Raw genomic sequence first — 18,625 nt, 5'->3', positions numbered from 1 at the left:
ATATCTTTTATTTACAATTGTTGATCAATAGGAAACATGTCTACCGACGCCGAAGTCGTGGGTAGTTCCGCTCGCCTCGAAGATCCCATCGAGGCGGCAAATCAATATTTCGATTACCTGGAAGAACACCAGATGGGGTTGCATGGTGGCGGCAGTGGCACCAACCCCGACACCGAGGCCGACACCGGCACTGGCATCGGGACTGACACCACCCCCGAGACCGGCAATGATGCTGTCGTAGCCGGTAAAGCAACGAAGAAGAAGAGGACCTGAACACGAAATGAGCTTGGCATCGGAAAAATTGTGGTCACGGAGATGCACCCCAAGAAGTTAGAGCCAACGGAGCCGGAGGAAGCGCGCTCGTGCTGGGGCAATCAACTTGGATGCATCCTCAGGGAAACCGCCAACATCAACGACAAGAGGTTGAGGCAGATACCACATATGGAGAACATGCTCCTAAAGAAGTTGCACAATAGGTTCTTGTTCCCCGGCCGGAATGAAAAATAATATAAAGATCCGTGGGAAGACATCGCCCTGACAAAGATAAATGACAAGGCGATGGTGACGTTCACCAACGACTTGTCCTCCTGGAAAGTTCGGGTGAAAAAAGCGATTGCGAGGAATGAACCGTGGTCCAAGATTCATGCTGGTAATCCGTCAATAACGGAAGAGGACTTTGCAAAATTCAAGGAGAATTGCGGTAAAGAAAGTGTCAAGGCAAAGTCAGAGAAAATGAAGGCGCTCCAGGCCAGGAACACGCCTCCCCACTGCCTCGGAAGCCGTGGTTACGAGGGGAAGAGGCACATATGGGCCAAGGAGGACGCCGAACGTGAAAGTCACGGAATCCCAGACCCCTTGGCGGAGTTCACCGACCCGCTGGAGCATGACTGGATCAGGGCCTGGTACAAGTGGGACAAACTCAAAAAGATCTTCTACACGGACCCGAACACGAGGGAGTTCATGAGACTTCTGGTAATTGTTATATTACCACATTATCATATTAGCTTCCAATAAATTCGACTGCAATTTTTGTCACATTAGTAAACCATCCACATTCCTTTTACAGAAAGAGCAGCACCAAAAGGCAGCCGAAAGCGACGAGTCGTCACAGTTGTCGGCGAGGACCAAGTGGGACACCCCATTCAACCGGGCCCTGAACATACTGAAAAAGGTCCCGGTGGACAAGCCGCCGTCCTATGGACGTGTGCACGGCGTCGGAGATGGCGCCTCGTGGAAGACGTGCTACCACGAGGAGCCAGAGGAAAGAAGGAAGAGACGGTCGGTCGTCACTCAGCAGAGCATCGACGAGAAGGTCGCAATTGCGGTCAATAAGACCAAAGCTGAGACCAAAGAAGAGTTGCTCGGCGCCGTTAATGCAGCGTCACTGACGCGGTGGTCAGCTTGCTTCCGGCACTTTTCGATTTCACGAAGAACAATCCAAATGCACGGCCGGAGGACTTTCCCCTTCCCAGCTTTGTCGGGAGCAATTCGGCGAACACCACAGCACCAGCACCTGCTCAAGCAACCGCAAAAGGTCCCGCTCCTGTTCATAGCAGCCCGACCTCCGTTTCTTGCATGCTCGGTGGGCCTTCATCGCTGGCTGAGCTCGACGCCCTCACGGTAATTACGCGTCATACCTTTTTCACCAGCATGTCTATAGTCTTCCATTTAAGTTGCCTTTCGAATGTTTGACATCGCAGACATGTCTCCTTCATAGGCCGACGACACCCTGTGCACCCTACTCTACGACATCAAGGGCCAGAAGGTGGCCGTGGGAAAGGCAACGATTGTGAAGCCGAAGGACCGCATGTTCCACAACTGAGAGATGCCCGATGGCGTCTTCAAGGTTAACGTGGCCAGTGTCTTAGCGGGCTTCGAGGATTTGCCTCCTCCGGTACCAGTCGATGATGACGAGACCCCTAAGATGATTGGCGCATGCAAGAGCTGGTTCTTGCCTTGGCCGAAGTCTCTTCTTCGTCTTGAGGTGCCCAGTACACTAGTAGAAAAAGGGGCTTTCGTTCGGGCCTGGCCAGCCCATTAGTCCCGGTTCTGCCACGAACCGGGACCAATGGAGGCATTTGTCCCGGTTCGTGAGCCCAGGGGGCCGGCCGGGGCCTTGTGGGCATTGGTCCTGGTTCGTCTGGGCCCATTTGTCCCGGCTCTTGGCACGAACCGGGACCAATGAGCCTCGCTCCTGGCCCACAACCATTGGTCCCGGTTCGTGGCAGGAACCGGGACAGAAGGATGGCCTTTAGTCCCGGTTCCAGCCACGAACCAGGACAAATGAGTTGCCTATATATACCCCATCGCCGGCGAGCAGAGCACTCCACAGTGCTTTGGTTTTTGCTGGACGGCGAGGAAGGCCATTTGGGTGCTCTAGCTCACCTCTTATGCATGTGAGGTGTTCGATGAAATGCCTGAGCCACACTAGTTGAGCTTTCTCCTCTCGAAGCTCGACCTCTGAGCTCCATTTTTTTCCAAGATTTGTCTAGGTTTAGCGGTCCGTCACGCCCCGTCCTCGTCTTCACCGTCGTCGATCGCCCACGCCGATCTCGTCGCCGGCACCACCGTGGTGAGCCTCTTGTTCTTATCTTCTTCCTGAAAGAAAGAAAATCTTACTTTAGATAGATACTTGTCTAATTTTCTTACTTTTGACACACATAATTATATATAATGCACGCAGATGAACCGGCAATGGATGTACGGTGACAGACACACCTCTGAGTACATTAAGGGCGTGCATAATTTTCTCGAAGTGGCTGAGGCAAACAAGCAGAATGGTTTTATGTGTTGTCCATGCCCTGACAAGAAAATCCTTCACACCCACCTGCTTTATAAGGGTTTCATTCCACACTATAGTGTTTGGATGAAGCACGGAGAAATAGGGGTTATGATGGAAGACAGCGAAGAAGAAGTGGACGATGACAACTATGTGCCCCCTGAATACAGTGATGTTGCAACGGGGGAAGCTGAAGATCAAGAGGAAGCTGAAGATCCAGAGGAACCAGACGATGTGCCCAATGATGATCTCCGCCGGGTCATTGTTTATGCAAGGGAAAAGTGCGATAGTGAAAAGGAGAAGCTGAAGTTCGATCGCATGTTAGAGGATCACAAAAAAGGGTTGTACCCCAATTGCGAAGATGGTAACACAAATCTCGGTACCGTACTGGAATTGCTGCAGTGGAAGGCAGAGAATGCTGTGCCTGACAAAGGATTTGAGAAGCTACTGAAAATATTGAAGAAGAAGCTTCCAAAGGATAACGAATTGCCCGACAGTACGTACGCAGCAAAGAAGGTCGTATGCCCTCTAGGATTGGAGGTGGAGAAGATACATGCATGCCCTAATGACTGCATCCTCTACCGCGGTGCGTACAAGGATTTGAACGCATGCCCGGTATGCGGTGCATTGCGGTATAAGATCAGACGAGATGACCCTGGTGATGTTGAGGGCGAGCCCCGCATGAAGGGGGTTCCTGCGAAGGTGATGTGGTATGCTCCTATAATACCATGGTTGAAACGACTGTTCAGAAACAAAGAGCATGCCAAGTTGATGTGATGGCACAGTGAGGACCGTAAGAAAGACGAGAAGTTGAGAGCACCCGCTGATGGGTCGCAGTGGAGAAAAATCAAGAGAAAGTTCTGGGCTGAGTTTGCAAGTGACCCAAGGAACGTATGGTTTGCTTTAAGCGCAGATGGCATTAATCCTTTCGGGGAGCAGAGCAGCAATCACAGCACTTGGCCCGTGACTCTATGTATGTATAACCTTCCTCCTTGGATGTGCATGAAGCGGAAGTTCATTATGATGCCAATTCCCATCCAAGGCCCTAAGCAACCCGGCAACGACATTGATGTGTACCTAAGGCCATTAGTTGAAGAACTCTTACAGCTGTGGAATAGAACAGGTGTACGTGCGTGGGATGAGCACATGGGGGAAGAATTTGACCTAAAGGCGTTGCTCTTCGTGACCATCAATGATTGGCCCGCTCTCAGTAACCTTTCAGGACAGACAAACAAGGGATACCACGTATGCACACATTGTTTAGCTGACACCGAAAGTATATACCTGGACAGATGCAGGAAGAATGTGTTCCTGGGCCATCGTCGATTTCTCCCGACCAACCATCAATGTCGAAAGAAAGGCAAGCATTTCAAAGGCGAGGCAGATCACCGGAAGAAGCCCGCCATGTGTACCGGTGATCACGTACTTGCTATGGTCTCTAATTTACACGTAATATTTGGAAAGGGTCCTGGCGGACTAGCTGTTCCGAATGACGCTGAGGGACGCGCACCCATGTGGAAGAAGAAATCTATATTTTGTGACCTACCCTACTGGAAAGAGCTAGAGGTACGCTCTTCAATCGACGTGATGCACGTGACGAAGAACCTTTGCGTGAACCTGTGAGGCTTCTTGGGCGTGTATGGGAAGACAAAAGATACACCTGAGGCACGGGAGGACCTGCAACGTTTGCACGAAAAAGACGGCATGCCTCCAAAGCAGTATGAAGGTCCTGCCAGCTACGCTCTTATCAAAGAAGAGAAGGAAATCTTTTTTGAGTGCCTGCTCAGTATGAAGGTCCCGACTGGCTTCTCGTCGAATATAAAGGGAATAATAAATATTCCAGAGAAAAAGTTCCAGAACCTAAAGTCTCATGACTGCCACGTGATTATGACGCAACTGCTTCCGGTTGCATTGAGGGGGCTTCTACCGGAAAAAGTTCGATTAGCCATTGTGAAGCTATGTGCATTCCTCAATGCAATCTCTCAGAAGGTGATCGATCCAGAAATCATACCAAGGCTAAGGAGTGATGTGGCGCAATGTCTTGTCAGTTTCGAGCTGGTGTTCCCACCATCCTTCTTCAATATCATGACGCACGTCCTAGTTCATCTAGTCGACGAGATTGTCATTCTGGGCCCCGTATTTCTACACAATATGTTCCCCTTTGAGAGGTTCATGGGAGTCCTAAAGAAATATGTCCGTAACCGTGCTAGGCCAGAAGGAAGCATCTCCATGGGCCATCAAACAAAGGATGTCATTGGGTTTTGTGTTGACGTCATTACCGGCCTTAAGAAGATAGGTCTCCCTAAATCGTGGTATGATGGGAGACTGACTGGAAAAGGCACGCTAGGAGCGGACTCAATAATATGCAGGGACGGGCATTCTTGGTCTCAAGCACACTACACAGTTCTACAGAACTCTACCTTGGTGACCCCGTATGTCGATGAACACAAGAACAGTCTGTGCTCCAAACACCCGGAGCAGTGTGACGACTGGATTACATGTGAACACATCAGGACTTTCAGCAGTTGGTTGGAAAGACGTCTCAGAGGTGACAACACTGTTTGTGATGAGCTGTACTCGTTGTCCAGGGGACCATCTTCGACTGTATTGACTTACAAAGGATACGAGATAAATGGGAATACATTTTACACGATCGCTCAAGATCAAAAGAGCACCAACCAAAACAACGGTGTCCACTTTGATGCAACAACCGAGAGGGGAAAGGACACATATTATGGTTACATAGTGGACATATGGGAACTTGACTACGGACATGATTTTAAGGTCCCTTTGTTTAAGTGCAAATGGGTCAATCTGTCAGGAGGCGGAGTACAGGTAGACCCACAGTACGGAATGACAACAGTGGATCTGAACAGTCTTGGGTACACTGACGACCGTTCGTCCTAGCCAATGATGTGGCACAGGTTATCTATGTGAAGGACATGTCTACCAAACCGAGAAAAAGAAAAGATAAGGAAGCGAATACATCATACGATGAGCCAAAGTGCCACATAGTTCTTTCAAGAAAAAGGGACATCGTGGGAGTGGAGGGAAAGACAGACATGTCTGAAGATTATGAAAAGTTTCATGAAATTCCTCCCTTCAAAGTCAAGGCTGACCCAAGCATCCTGATAAACGATGAAGATTATCCATGGTTACGGCGCAATAAGCAATTCACACAAGCGAAAAAAGTGAAGACTTTCTCTCCACAAGTATTATGATGATACCATGCCAACATTCAACCTTTTCGTAGTTCATTTGAAATGCCTGTTGTAACAGACGAGTTTCCGTATGAAATCCTGATACTTCGAAACAGATTGTCCATTTTGTACACGAAGTGCATCCAGTTTTTGCCGTAACCCTCTCTACTTTCTTGCACATGCTATGTGGGTGAAATGATGATACCATGCCAACTTTCAACCTTTTCAGAGTTCATTTGTAGTGCTTTTCAATTTCATGGTCTTATAGCTCAAAATAATCAGTAAATGCATGGAAAATAACAAATGAAGTCAAAAAGGGTTGAAAATTAATGATGTGGCTTTGAATTGTGCATTTTGAACACAGAAAAACTATGGAGTTCAAATAAGTTCAGAAAAATGAAATCCCTTTGTAACAGATGAGCTTTCATCCGAAACCCTGATACTTCGAAAGAGATTGTCCGTTTTGTACACGAAGTGCATCTAGTTTTTGCCGTAACCCTCTCTACTTTCTTGCACATGCTATGTGGGTGAAATGATGATACCATGCCAACTTTCAACCTTTTCAGAGTTCATTTGTAGTGTTTTTCAATTTCATGGTCTTATAGCTCAAAATAATCAGTAAATGCATTGAAAATAACAAATGAAGTCAAAAAGGGTTGAAAATTGATGATGTGGCTTTGAATGGTGCATTTTGAACACAGAAAAACTATGGAGTTCAAATAAGTTCAAAAAATTGAAATCCCTTTGTAACAGAAGAGCTTTCGTCCGAAACCCTGATACTTCGAAAGAGATTGTCCGTTTTGTACACGAAGTGCATCTATTTTTTGCCGTAACCATCTCTACTTTCTTACACATGCTACGTGGGTGAAATGATGATACCATGCCAACTTTCAACCTTTTCAGAGTTCATTTGTAGTGTTTTTCAATTTCATGGTCTTATAGCTCAAAATAATCAGTAAATGCATGGAAAATAACAAATATCATAAAATAAAATAAATAAGTCATTAGAAACAGAATAAAATAAACTTTAATAAAATATATAAGTAGAAACAAAATAAAATAAACTTTAATAACATAAATGAAATTTATGAAACTAAAATTATCAACGTATTTTCTATTCAAAACATTATAAGCAACCTCTAGTATTATTGAAACTAAAATTATATAAAATTGATGCAACTAAAATTATCAAAGTTTTTTCTGTTCAAAATCATTTAAAGCAGAAAGAATTTTCATAAAGAATTTTTTTGTTAGAAACTTTAATAGCAAAAAGAATTATCATAAAATAGAATAAATAAGTAATTAGAAACAAAATAAAATAAAATAAATAAGTATTTTGTTGTAAGTAGAAACAAAATAAAATAAATAAAGCAAAAAAGAAAAGAAATAAACTGGGAAAAAATTAAAAAATATCAACCTACTGGGCCACCAAGGCCTGAATACGACTAGGAACCCACCAATGGGCCAGGATTCAGGCTCGTAGAAGGCCCAATATAGATACAGTGTGTTTAGGCCCAAAAGCCTGCATTTGAGAGGAGCTCGAGAGGGCAGCGGGAGTGGGGCTTATAAACCACTCTCGAGCTCCCTCAGCTAGCGAGGTGGGACTAAACTTTCGTGCCGTGATGCGGGCAGCACAAGGCCTTTAGTCCCGGTTGGTGCCACCAACCGGTACTAAAGGCGTACATTGGTACCGGTTCATGCCAACAACCGGTACCAATGCGCACCCTTTGGTCCCGGTTGGTGGCACCCTTTAGTCCCGGTTTGTGCCACCAACCGGGACCAAAGGCCTCTGCTTCCCGCCCTTTGGGCTACTGAAAAGCGACCTTTGGTCCCGGTTGGTGGCTCCAACAGCGACTAAAGGGGTGCTTTGGTCCCGGTTGCTGCCACGAGCCGGGACCAAAGGTCTGTCTATATAAGCCAAACTTGTGAAATTTTCGGTTCAGTTCTTCTTCCCACTGCCCCGACGCCGACGCCGGGTGCTCCCCTGCCCCGACGCCGTCGCCGCGCGCGCCCCTGCCCCGACGCCGTCGCCGCGCCGCCGCCCCTGCCGCCACACCGTCGCCGCGCCGTCGCCGCGTCGCCCCGCGTCGTCACCGCCCCGGTCCGCGCCGCCCCGCCTCGTCACCGCCCCGGTCCGCGCCGCCCCTGCCCCGACGCTGCCGTCGCCGCCGCCCAGTGAGCCCCGGCCCCCAGTGAGCCCCGGTCCCCGCGCCCCTGCCCTGCCCCCGGCCGCCGCCGCCGCCATGGCCGCCGTAAAAAATATATGATTAGATGATTTTTTTTGTTCGATGTGATTTTTTTGTTCATATATCATATGATGTTTTTATATTGTTCATAGATGATCGATCATATTTGTTCATATGTATGCAAGCGAAGTCGTTGTAGTTAGTTGTACTGTTTAGGGTTAGGGTCGTCGAGGAAAGAAATTAAGGAAAGAAGAAAAGAGGAAGAAGGAAGAAGAAGGAAAATAAGAATAGGACGAAGAAGAAGAATAAAAGAGGAGAAGGAGAAGGAATAGAGGAGAAGAAAAAATAGATTAAAATCTATTTTTTCTTTTTCTCCTCTATTCCTTCTTCTTCTCCTTTTTTTTCTTCTTTTCCTCGGACATGTGATGAGGGGGGAGAGGAAAAGGGAAAATAAGAAGAGGAAAAGGAGAAGAAGAAGGAGAAGAAGAGGAGAGGAAGAAGTGGAGAAATAAATAAGAAGAGGAAAAAAGAAGAAGAAAAAGAGGAGAAGAAGAAAGTAATAGAGGAGAGCCTCTATTCCTTTATTCTTCTCCTCTTTTTTCTTCTTCTTTTTTCTTCGATCTTCTCCTCTATTCCTTTCTTCTTCTCCTATTTTTTTTCTTCTTCTTCCTCTTCTTATTTTTTATTGGGTATGTCGTTGTCGATATACCCTCTCCCCGATAACTTCGACATGAGGGGGCCGGGGGGGGGGGGTCGATAAATAATAGAACTAGTTAAACAAGTTTATTTTTAGTAAGTACTACTTTATTTTATTTATAGTAAGTGCTTAGTAGTTGAACTAGTTGATTTAATAAAACTACTTTATTTTACTATAGAATTAGTTTATTTTTAGTAAGTACTACTTTATTTTATTTATAGTAAGTGCTTAGTAGTTGAACTAGTTGATTTAATAAAACTACTTTATTTTACTATATATAGAAGTAGTTTATTTTTAGTAAGTACTACTTTATTTTATTTATAGTAAGTGCTTAATTAGTAGTTGAACTAGTTGATTTAATAAAGCAACTTTATTTTACTATAGAAGTAGTTTATTTTTAGCAAGAAAATTAATAGAACTAGTTAATTTTTTTAGTTCAAGCAATTATTCTCGCATCGACGTCGACGATGCCTATCCCGCATCCTCGTCGTCGACTCGGCGGAGGAGGCCGGCTTGATCAGAGGGGCCATGTCCGGGACTGGGCTCCGCCTGGCTGGTATTGGGAGGTGCTACCTTCCGGGGGGCGTAGGTTGGTGAGGAGCCAGCCTGTCGTTGACCCAATCCTTGTTTGGTGGCGGTCGCGTGGGCCACTGACGGTGCCTAGGCTTCCGGACACTGCGGAGGTGGTACGTCACCGTGTCAGCGAGGAGGACGAGCACGTCCGTCGCTACATGGTTGCGTTGGAGGGCAGGTTCGACAATACCTGACAGGTTCTTCAGGGATCTCACTGGAGCTATGATCCTGTGATGGTTCCTTCCCTTTGGGTGTCCACCGCCCACGCCGATACCCGTCGGGTGCTACGGTTCTAGCTGTACTAGCGATGCTATATATATGTATGATAGTATTCGAGGTGTATTAGTGATAATATTCGACGATGTACGGACAGAAGAGATGATGTAGTTTTGCTTATAATTGAATGCATGCTAATTTGAATACTACTTTATTTTACGATTTGGTTTTGCTTATTGAATGCTCAAATTGGAAAACTACTCCTACTTTGAATGCTAAAATTGGAGAGCACTATGCAAGGCGTATGCATATGATTAGTTGATAGCTTATAGGGTTTTTGTTGTCGTAGAAATCTAGGAGCCCCCCTCCATCATCCCCACCGTCGTCCCCGTCACCGACCCCCTCCGACCTTGAGGTGAGACCAGCCAAATCCTTTTTTAGAAAGATAATTAAACGATATTTCAGGTTGACTTTAAGTCTGTCGAGTCTCCACCATATATGAGAGGACGAAGAATCCCGACTGTTGTCGTGGGGTAGCTTCTCCTTCGTTCCCGTGTGCTAGACAATTTGGTGTAATGCACTCGGGAACGAAAGGAGGAGCTACCATCACCGACGGTCACAAATGTCAGAGAGGAATCAGTGAGGGAGAGTTCCACCATATATATATGAGAGGACGAAGAATCCCGACTATTGTCGTGGGGGTCACTTCTCCTTGGCGTTCCCGTGTGCTAGACATTTTGATGTAATGCACTCGGGGACAAATGGAGGAGCGACCATCACCAACGGTCGAATGTATACACCACGTGAGCTGAGAGTTTTCAAGAAAAGACTCGACAAACCGATAGTCAACCCGTGATGAATAATAATGATCTAATTTAGTTTTTGTAGTACATATATTTAATTGTACAAGTTTAATCTTTGAATTATGAACGTAGGAAATGTCGTCATCGGACAACGAAAGTCTCCCGGGGGAGTGCGGCTGGTGCCATGACGATCGAGGTTTGTGCGACAGGCCTCACCTGGACGATGATCGGCGCTTCAACATTAAGCTCGAGGAGACCTTCGATGTTGAAACGGTACGCAACAGCGACACGTGTTTTTTTCGTAATTAACCATGACTTCAACTATTTCAACGTGTAATTTTCATCTTTTACAATTCGAGTATAGCTTATCCCATGCCATGCAAGACGCTATGTCTTGAGGATGGATTTTGAAGACCATGAAAATTTTGAAACAAAGAAAATTCACCTACCCTGCGGGCGGAGGTGACCGCGGTGATCACGGTGACCGCGAGAAGTGTCAGATCTGCAAGATGCATGGAGGGGCATGGAGCTTGGCGCTGCAAGAAGCGCTATGATCGCAACTACAACAATAACGTCCGCAACCCTGCGGGCGGAGGTGGTGGTGGTGGAAATCGTTCGGCCAATGTCGTTCACTCCTATGGAGTGGACACAAATTGGTACCTCGACACCGGAGCAACCGATCACGTGACAGGGGAGTTGGAGAAGCTTGCTGTTCGGGATCGATACACTGGCACGGAACAAATCCACACCGCGAATGGTCAAGGTATGAACATTGCTCACATCGGTCATTCGGTTCTCACTACCCCTCATGGTTCTCTAAAACTAAATAATATCATCCATGCACCAGAATCAGATCAAAGTTTACTTTCTGCCTACAAGCTTATTCGAGATAACAATGCCTTTCTTGAAGTTTACCCTGAAATTTTCTTTCTTAAGGATCGAGCCACCCGGAGAACTGTTCTTCAAAGCAAGAGTAGGGGTCGTTTGTTTCCCGTTTCTGGCCACCATGATGCTCCTCCTCGTCAAGCTCTCAGTGTGATCAAGCCATCTACCTCAAGATGGCACAAGCGCCTAGGGCATCCTGCCTTTCCGGTGGTCCAGAAAATTCTTCGAGATTTTAGTCTTCCAGTTTCCAATAAAAAGGATCGTCTCCTTGTGTGTGATTCGTGTAAGATGGCCAAGAGTCATCAACTCCCTTATTCTCGTTCTACTAGTGAATCAAAGGCTCCTTTAGAGCTAGTTTTTTCAGATGTGTAGGGTCCTGGACCCGTTTCTGTTGGCAGAAAAAAGTATTATGTCAGCTTTATTGATGATTTCAGCAAGTTTAGTTGGATCTGTTTGCTTAAAAATAAGTCTGATGTGTTTGCAAAGTTTCATCTTTTCCAACAACATGTTGAACGCCTCTTTGATCGCAAAATTCTTGCCATGCAAACGGACTGGGGTGGTGAATACCAAAAACTCCACTCTTTCTTTGAGCGCATAGGCATCACTCACCATGTTTCTTGTCCACATGCTCACCAACAGAACGGATCCGCTGAAAGGAAGCATCGGCACATAGTGGAGGTGGGTCTCTCCCTCCTTGCGCATGCCTACATGCCATTGAAGTTTTGGGACGAAGCGTTCCTCACAGCCTTCTATCTCATCAATCGTGTTCCTAGTAGAGTTATTAATAATCAAACCCCTCTTGAACGTCTTTTTGGCACTAAACCTATTTAAACATTCGTTCGCATTTTTGGTTGTGCTGTTTGGCAAAATCTACGTCCTTATAATAAACACAAGCTCGAGTTTCGTTCGAAACAATGTGTTTTTCTGGTGTACAGTAGCCTTCATAAATGTTACAAGTGTTTGGATGTTGCCACTGGACGTGTCTATGTTTCTCGCGACGTGGTTTTTGATGAACAAGTGTTCCCCTTTGCCAAACTCCACCCCAACGCCGGCGCTCAACTTCGCAAAGAACTTGTTCTTCTACCCGCCCATCTCCTCCTGTCGCCAAACTTTATCCCCGGGGGTGTAGTGGATCCTGCTGACCATGTGTCAATGTGTCATGACTCTATTGATCAAAACTCTGCTGAAAGTGTGCAGGAAAATAATGAAGCAACAGGAGAAAATTCGTATGATTTTATGTCAGGATCTACAGCTACAGCACACGCCGCAGAGGATCCGGATGGCGATCCTCGAGCTGATCTGGGCGGGATTCCCTCGGGATCTACCTCGTCAGGTGTACTAGGCGGGCCAGGCGCACCGCCTCTGGGATCCGCGCCGGCGTCAGCCAGGCGGGCTGCACCTGCGGCCGGATCTGGTGGGCCAGGCGCACATGGCCTCGGTCGGCCCTTGTCGCATCTGCGGGTCGCACCTGTGGCCGGGCCAGACGGGCCCTCTGTGCGCGGCTCCGGTCGGCTGCCGCCCGACCAGCCACTGGAGCCCACTCCAGACGCGCCAAGTGGCAGCTTCGGGGAGGCGGCTGCGTCTTCGTCCCCTGATTCGCCGCTGCTGTCCTAGGAGCCGCAACAGGAGTTCCTCCCTGGATCTTCTGTGGACTCCCGATCGGCCGTGTCCTCTTCCTCAAATCGCCTTCAGCAACGTGATTTGCAGCCAGCTCCGCCGCCTCCTGCACGCTCCCATACCAGGTCACAGAGTGGTATTGTTCAGCCTAAAATCTATAAAGATGGTTGTGTTCGTTGGGGTTCTTTTTGTGCCACAGGAGAACCGCAGAGTCTGGGAGAAGCACTGGGCGAACGTCGATGGAAGGAGGCAATGGATGAGGAATATGATGCTCTTATGAAAAACAAAACGTGGCGTTTGGTTCCACCAGTCAAGGGAAGGAATCTTATTGACTGCAAGTGGGTCTATAAGGTCAAACGAAAATCCGATGGCACTATTGACAGATATAAGGCACGTTTAGTTGCCAAAGGTTTCAAGCAGAGGTACGGGCTTGATAACAAGGACATATTTAGTCTTGTAGTAAAAGCAGCTACTATTAGAATAATTCTTTCAGTTGCAGTCTCTAGAAACTGGTGCATTCGACAGCTAGATGTAAAGAACGCGTTCTTGCATGGTGTTCTTGAAGAGAAAGTGTTCATGAGGCAACCTCCTGGGTATGAAAATTCCAGATTTCCACGCCATGTTTGTAAGCTTGACAAAGCATTGTATGGACTGAAACAGGCGCCTAGGGCTTGGTACTCTCGGTTATCTTCAAAGTTGCAATCTCTAGGGTTTTCTCCGTCTAAGGGAGACACCTCATTGTTCTTTTATCATCGGCGTGGAATAACCATTTTTATGCTCATTTACGTTGATGATATTGTTGTCACAAGTTCCTCATCTCAAGCAGTTCAAGCTCTCCTCAAGGACTTGAGAAAGGATTTTGCATTAAAGGATCTGGGCAGCCTACATTTCTTTCTTGGAATTGAGGTAAAACATGTACCAAGTGGAATTGTGTTGTCGCAGGGAAAATATGTACAAGAAATACTTCAGAGGATGGGCATGAAGACATGCAAGCCATCACCTACGCCTTTGTCTGTCTCTGAAAAGCTGTCTCTTCATGATGGAGAGGCGCTTGGGGCAGAGGATGTCACCAGGTATAGAAGTATTGTAGGAGCATTGCAATAACTGACTTTGACTAGGCCAGATATTTCATACTCAGTAAACAAAGTCTGTCAATTTTTACATGCTCCTACTAGTGTCCATTGGACAGCCGTAAAAAGGATACTTAGATATCTTCAAGGAACCAAAGGTCATGGTCTCAAATTTGGAAAGTCAGATTCAATGTTGGTCAGTGCTTTTTCAGATGCAGACTGGACAGGCTGTCCTGATGACAGGAGATCCACAGGAGGCTTTGCAGTATTTCTTGGAGGTAACTTGGTATCCTGGTGTGCTCGCAAGCAACCCACTGTTTCTCGGTCAAGTACAGAAGCTGAGTACAAGGCGTTAGCCAATGCTACTGCTGAAATTATTGGGGTCCAAAATTTGTTAACAGAACTGGGTGTTCATCATTCAAAAGCGGCATCACTCTGGTGTGATAATCTTGGTGCCACATACCTATCTACTAATCCTATATTTCATGCCAGAACAAAACATATTGAGATTGACTATCATTTTGTTCGCGAACGGGTGGCTGATAAATTGTTGAATATAAGGTTTATACCCACTGGTGATAAAGTTGCAGACGGATTCACTAAGCCACTTACTTTGCAACGGTTGAAGGCATTCAGGCACAATCTCAACTTGGATAGTTGTGATTGAGCGGGAGTGTTAAACATTGTATTCTATACGTACGGTGTACATATAAACCGTATATAGGTGTGTAGGGCGTGCGTGATGTAATCTGTTAGGTATAGAGATAAGATCCCATCTAGGTTTACTTAGAGATCAATCCTATGCCTAGCTACCTTGTAATCTGTTCCTATATTAACACGAACGCGTCCTTGCGCCAAAGCATACGCTTAACCTAGTTTCTCACAGTAGGTGCTCTAATATTAGTCAAATTTTCTCTATTTTATGATGTGGATCGCATAACACAAAACTATCTTATCAAACCACTGCAATACAACCCGTGATGCAAACAGCTAATTAATCACGTTTGTCTTTATTACGTGTGCTTAACCGGTTGGGTTCCTATTCTTACTTTCCCGTAGCTAGATGCATGATGTGGTTCGCATAACAGAAAACCATCTTATCAAACCACTACGCATACAAACCTGTAATACTGATAGCTAATTAATCACGTAAGAGTGTTCACGGATGGTTGATCGCCACCGTAATAGGTAGTAACATATGTGTGATATTATGCAATTCTTCATTTATTTAAATGTAGACTCATTTTGCCTGCATTATAAACTTAAACAAATATTACAGTACAGAGGGAGTGCTTGCCACATAAGTAAACATAGATGTGCTATGTTACTAGCTACTAAATAAGTTACTCCCATTATGTCCAGCCTTAGATGAGACTTTGTTAATTCTCATCTACTCCTAGATGAGAAATAGTACTTATTAATCATGAGGATAACTAATAGGCCCGTCGAGATCATCTCATGCATTAACCATGGTCCATGCGTTCATGTGATCGTTTCTCCGTCTCCCACTGCATCATCTTGGCCGGGTAGCTCAGACCTAAGGTGAGCAGAGCACCCTAGGATAAACACGCATATATCTTTCATTCCACCAGCGCTTTACTTCGCCATCCATCTTTTTGTCTCGGTTTCACTATCGGGATAACTAAGGATAGGTTGGTTCAAGACAAATTTGTCGGGACTTCGTCTTTCTCGGGAGTACACTTGTACACTTGTAGAGTGTTTCTCAATCAGAGTCGTCTTCATGCCGACTGTTTCAACTGTCCCGGTTTGACCAGATTTGATTACATGTGGTCGATTTCTTCGGATGCTGATGAGTACGTACGTATACATGAGATTAGGGAAAATCAATTAAGCATGTGGACGGGAATCAATTAACCATGTGCACACGTAGGGCAGTGCTCTTTAGTTTTAACAATGTGGGTGGCTAGGTCTCAGTCGACTAGAACTTAAGCAAGTCATCTCGGTCAAGTGATATAGTATTGTAAGATTTTTTCTTTACAAAAAACTTAAAAAGAATTTCTTATACAAATCTTTATGCAAGATCAAAGAAATATCTCATCGACCGAGACACAACAAAGTCTCAGTCGACTGAGACTTTGCAAAATTGTTTAACAATACCACGTACGCTAACTATTGAGTTTGGACAGAGAAAAGAAAAAAGTGTCCTTGTCTTCACTTAGCTAATAGATGATGTATAATATCAGTCAATTTTTCTCTATGTTATGAGATGCCTATGCTATCCCTTGGCTAGATGTGGATCGCATAACACAAAACTATCTTATCAAACCACTGCAATACAACTCGTGATACTAACAACTAATTAATCACATAATAGTCTTTACGTGTGGTTAACCTCCTCAGTTGCCGAGCGCAAATGAGATAAGGAGAAACTGAATTAGCGGTGTGGCTAGGTCTCATTTACATGGGATTTTATTTTTGGAAAAGGAGATTGAAACGTCCGGCCTCTACATAGAAATGATGCACAAATCAATTTTATTAAATTATGCAATAAAGCCTGACAAAAATAATACAATGATCAACCCAAAGCCACCTTCATTGCGGCAATTGTCACTGCCCTACAAGCTCAATGATGTTGGTGTCCATGATCAGGGCCAAGTGCCCGAACCTCCCATCGGAGCTCCACCATCTATGATCTAGAGGCCTCACCAGGCCAAGCAACAACGAGTCGGGAGCACAAATCCGTCCAACAGGCCCTCAGCACGCACCGCATGCGCATGCTCCAGAAGCTGCCGCTGCCGTCATCTGTTGACCCATTTTCAGGACAGGGAACCATGCATAACCCTTGCTAGGCCTGCCGTCTATGCCACCATGGCGCCAAACATCGCCACAACCCTGCATGTGTCCATCGTGACTTGTCTGTCACCGAGAGCCGCCGTCATCGATCTGGTAGACGCAACACCACTCCACCTCCTGGCCCCACCAGACAACACCTGCTACAAAACGACGCCCCAAGGGGAGAGAACAACACTGAAGGCGTTGCCTACGTCCAATCTGGGATACCCAGATCCAGGGTTTCCTCAGAGCAGCCCGAGCGAGCTTACGAAAACTACAACATGATGTCTTCGACAAGGAAATGATGCCTAAGACGCCACCATCTTCCACCATGACCGAAGTTCACACGGTTTTTACAAGCAGCCGCACCACATCAAACCGGTAGCTAACTGGATTTCGTGCGGAGCCGCACCGTGAAGGCGCACACAGCCGTTGGGACGTCAGCTGTGGGACTTCAGCAGCCCCTCACTAGCACCTCTACGTGTTGCCGGCCGATCAAGAGCCACACCAATGACGGATCTGGGCGGGGATCAAATCCACAACCCACCACCACTATCCATCGCCAGGAAAGGCCATGGAGGCAACAACCACCGTTGCATTATCCAGGGGACGCCGCTCTGGCCGCCACACGCGATGTTCCCATGGGCACTGCCCCAGCCGCACCAGGGGGTCACCATCGCAGACCACCCGCTCAGGGACCTTTGGTGTTGGGCCCGCCGCCTCCGCGGCGGTAGGGGAGACACCGAGATCAGGGTTTTTTTGGTGGTGCTACAGTTGGGCCCCTAGTATCGCCCTGGGAGCGACGCGATGACCGTTTTTTCGTTCCTTCCATCTTGATGCGAATGAACTAAGTCTTTTCTAATTCCTACACCATTTGATTTTATGCGGAGATTTATGATGATTTTTTATTTTATTAATTAATTAAATGATGCACTCCCTCCGTTCCTAAATATAAGCCTTTTTAGAGATTTCAATATGGACTATATACAGAGCAAAATGAGTGAATTTATACTCTAAAATATGTTTATATACATCCTTATTTAGTTCATATTGAAATCTCTAAAAAGTTTTATATTTAGAAACGGAGGGAGTAGGAGCTAGAGAAGAATTTGTTAATTCTCATGTACTAGATGAGAATTAGCAAATCTGTATTAATTAACCACATGTGGATGACTAATAGGCTGGTCTAGATCATCTCATTAACCATGCCTACTAGACATGTGATCGTTCGCTCGCTTAATCAACTTCCTCCACTATAAATATCCGCGCAGCGCACTCACTAGTTTCTCCATCTCCCACTGAATCATTTTGATTGCCGGGTAGCTCAGACCTAGGTGAGCAGAGTGCCCTAGGCTAAACACGCATAGATCATTGATGCACAGTATCCTTGCTGGTAATAGACAAGGATATAATGAACTCTAAAAACCAGCAAGGATATGGACATGTCTGGATGGTGCCCAAAACATATCTTAGCAATTTTTGGGTCAAAAATGTTGACGTATAATGTGTTGTCTAGTCTCTTCCATCAGATCGGGTCTTTTGGTTGCATTGACTAGACTATGCACTTTTACATGGTATCAGAGCCAAGAGGTCTTGAGTTCAAGACCCGGCTGGCGCAATTAAATTGCAGCCCACTTTCGGTCCACGTATAGGCCTGAGGGAGCCACACGTGAGGGGAATGTCGACGTATAATGTGCTGCCAAGTCTCTTCCATCAGATCGGTCTTTTCGTTGCATTGGCTAAAGCATGCACTTCTACAAAGAACAAAACTTTGTTGTTGTTCTTGAATGGCTGCCAATATTTTGG

The 18,625-nt window shown here is 46.0% G+C and overlaps 1 pseudogene; it reads left to right on the top strand.

Moving 5' to 3' along the window:
- Nucleotides 1-2,630: 2,630 nt before the first annotated feature.
- On the top strand, nucleotides 2,631-6,117 carry LOC141039255 (uncharacterized; annotated as a pseudogene).
- Nucleotides 6,118-18,625: the final 12,508 nt, after the last annotated feature.

This window comes from Aegilops tauschii, chromosome 1 (genome assembly GCF_002575655.3).
Source record: "Aegilops tauschii subsp. strangulata cultivar AL8/78 chromosome 1, Aet v6.0, whole genome shotgun sequence".
Taxonomy (NCBI): domain Eukaryota; kingdom Viridiplantae; phylum Streptophyta; class Magnoliopsida; order Poales; family Poaceae; genus Aegilops; species Aegilops tauschii.
The sequence above is the reverse complement of the archived record's forward strand: the minus strand, read 5'-3'. Positions and strand labels throughout refer to the sequence as shown.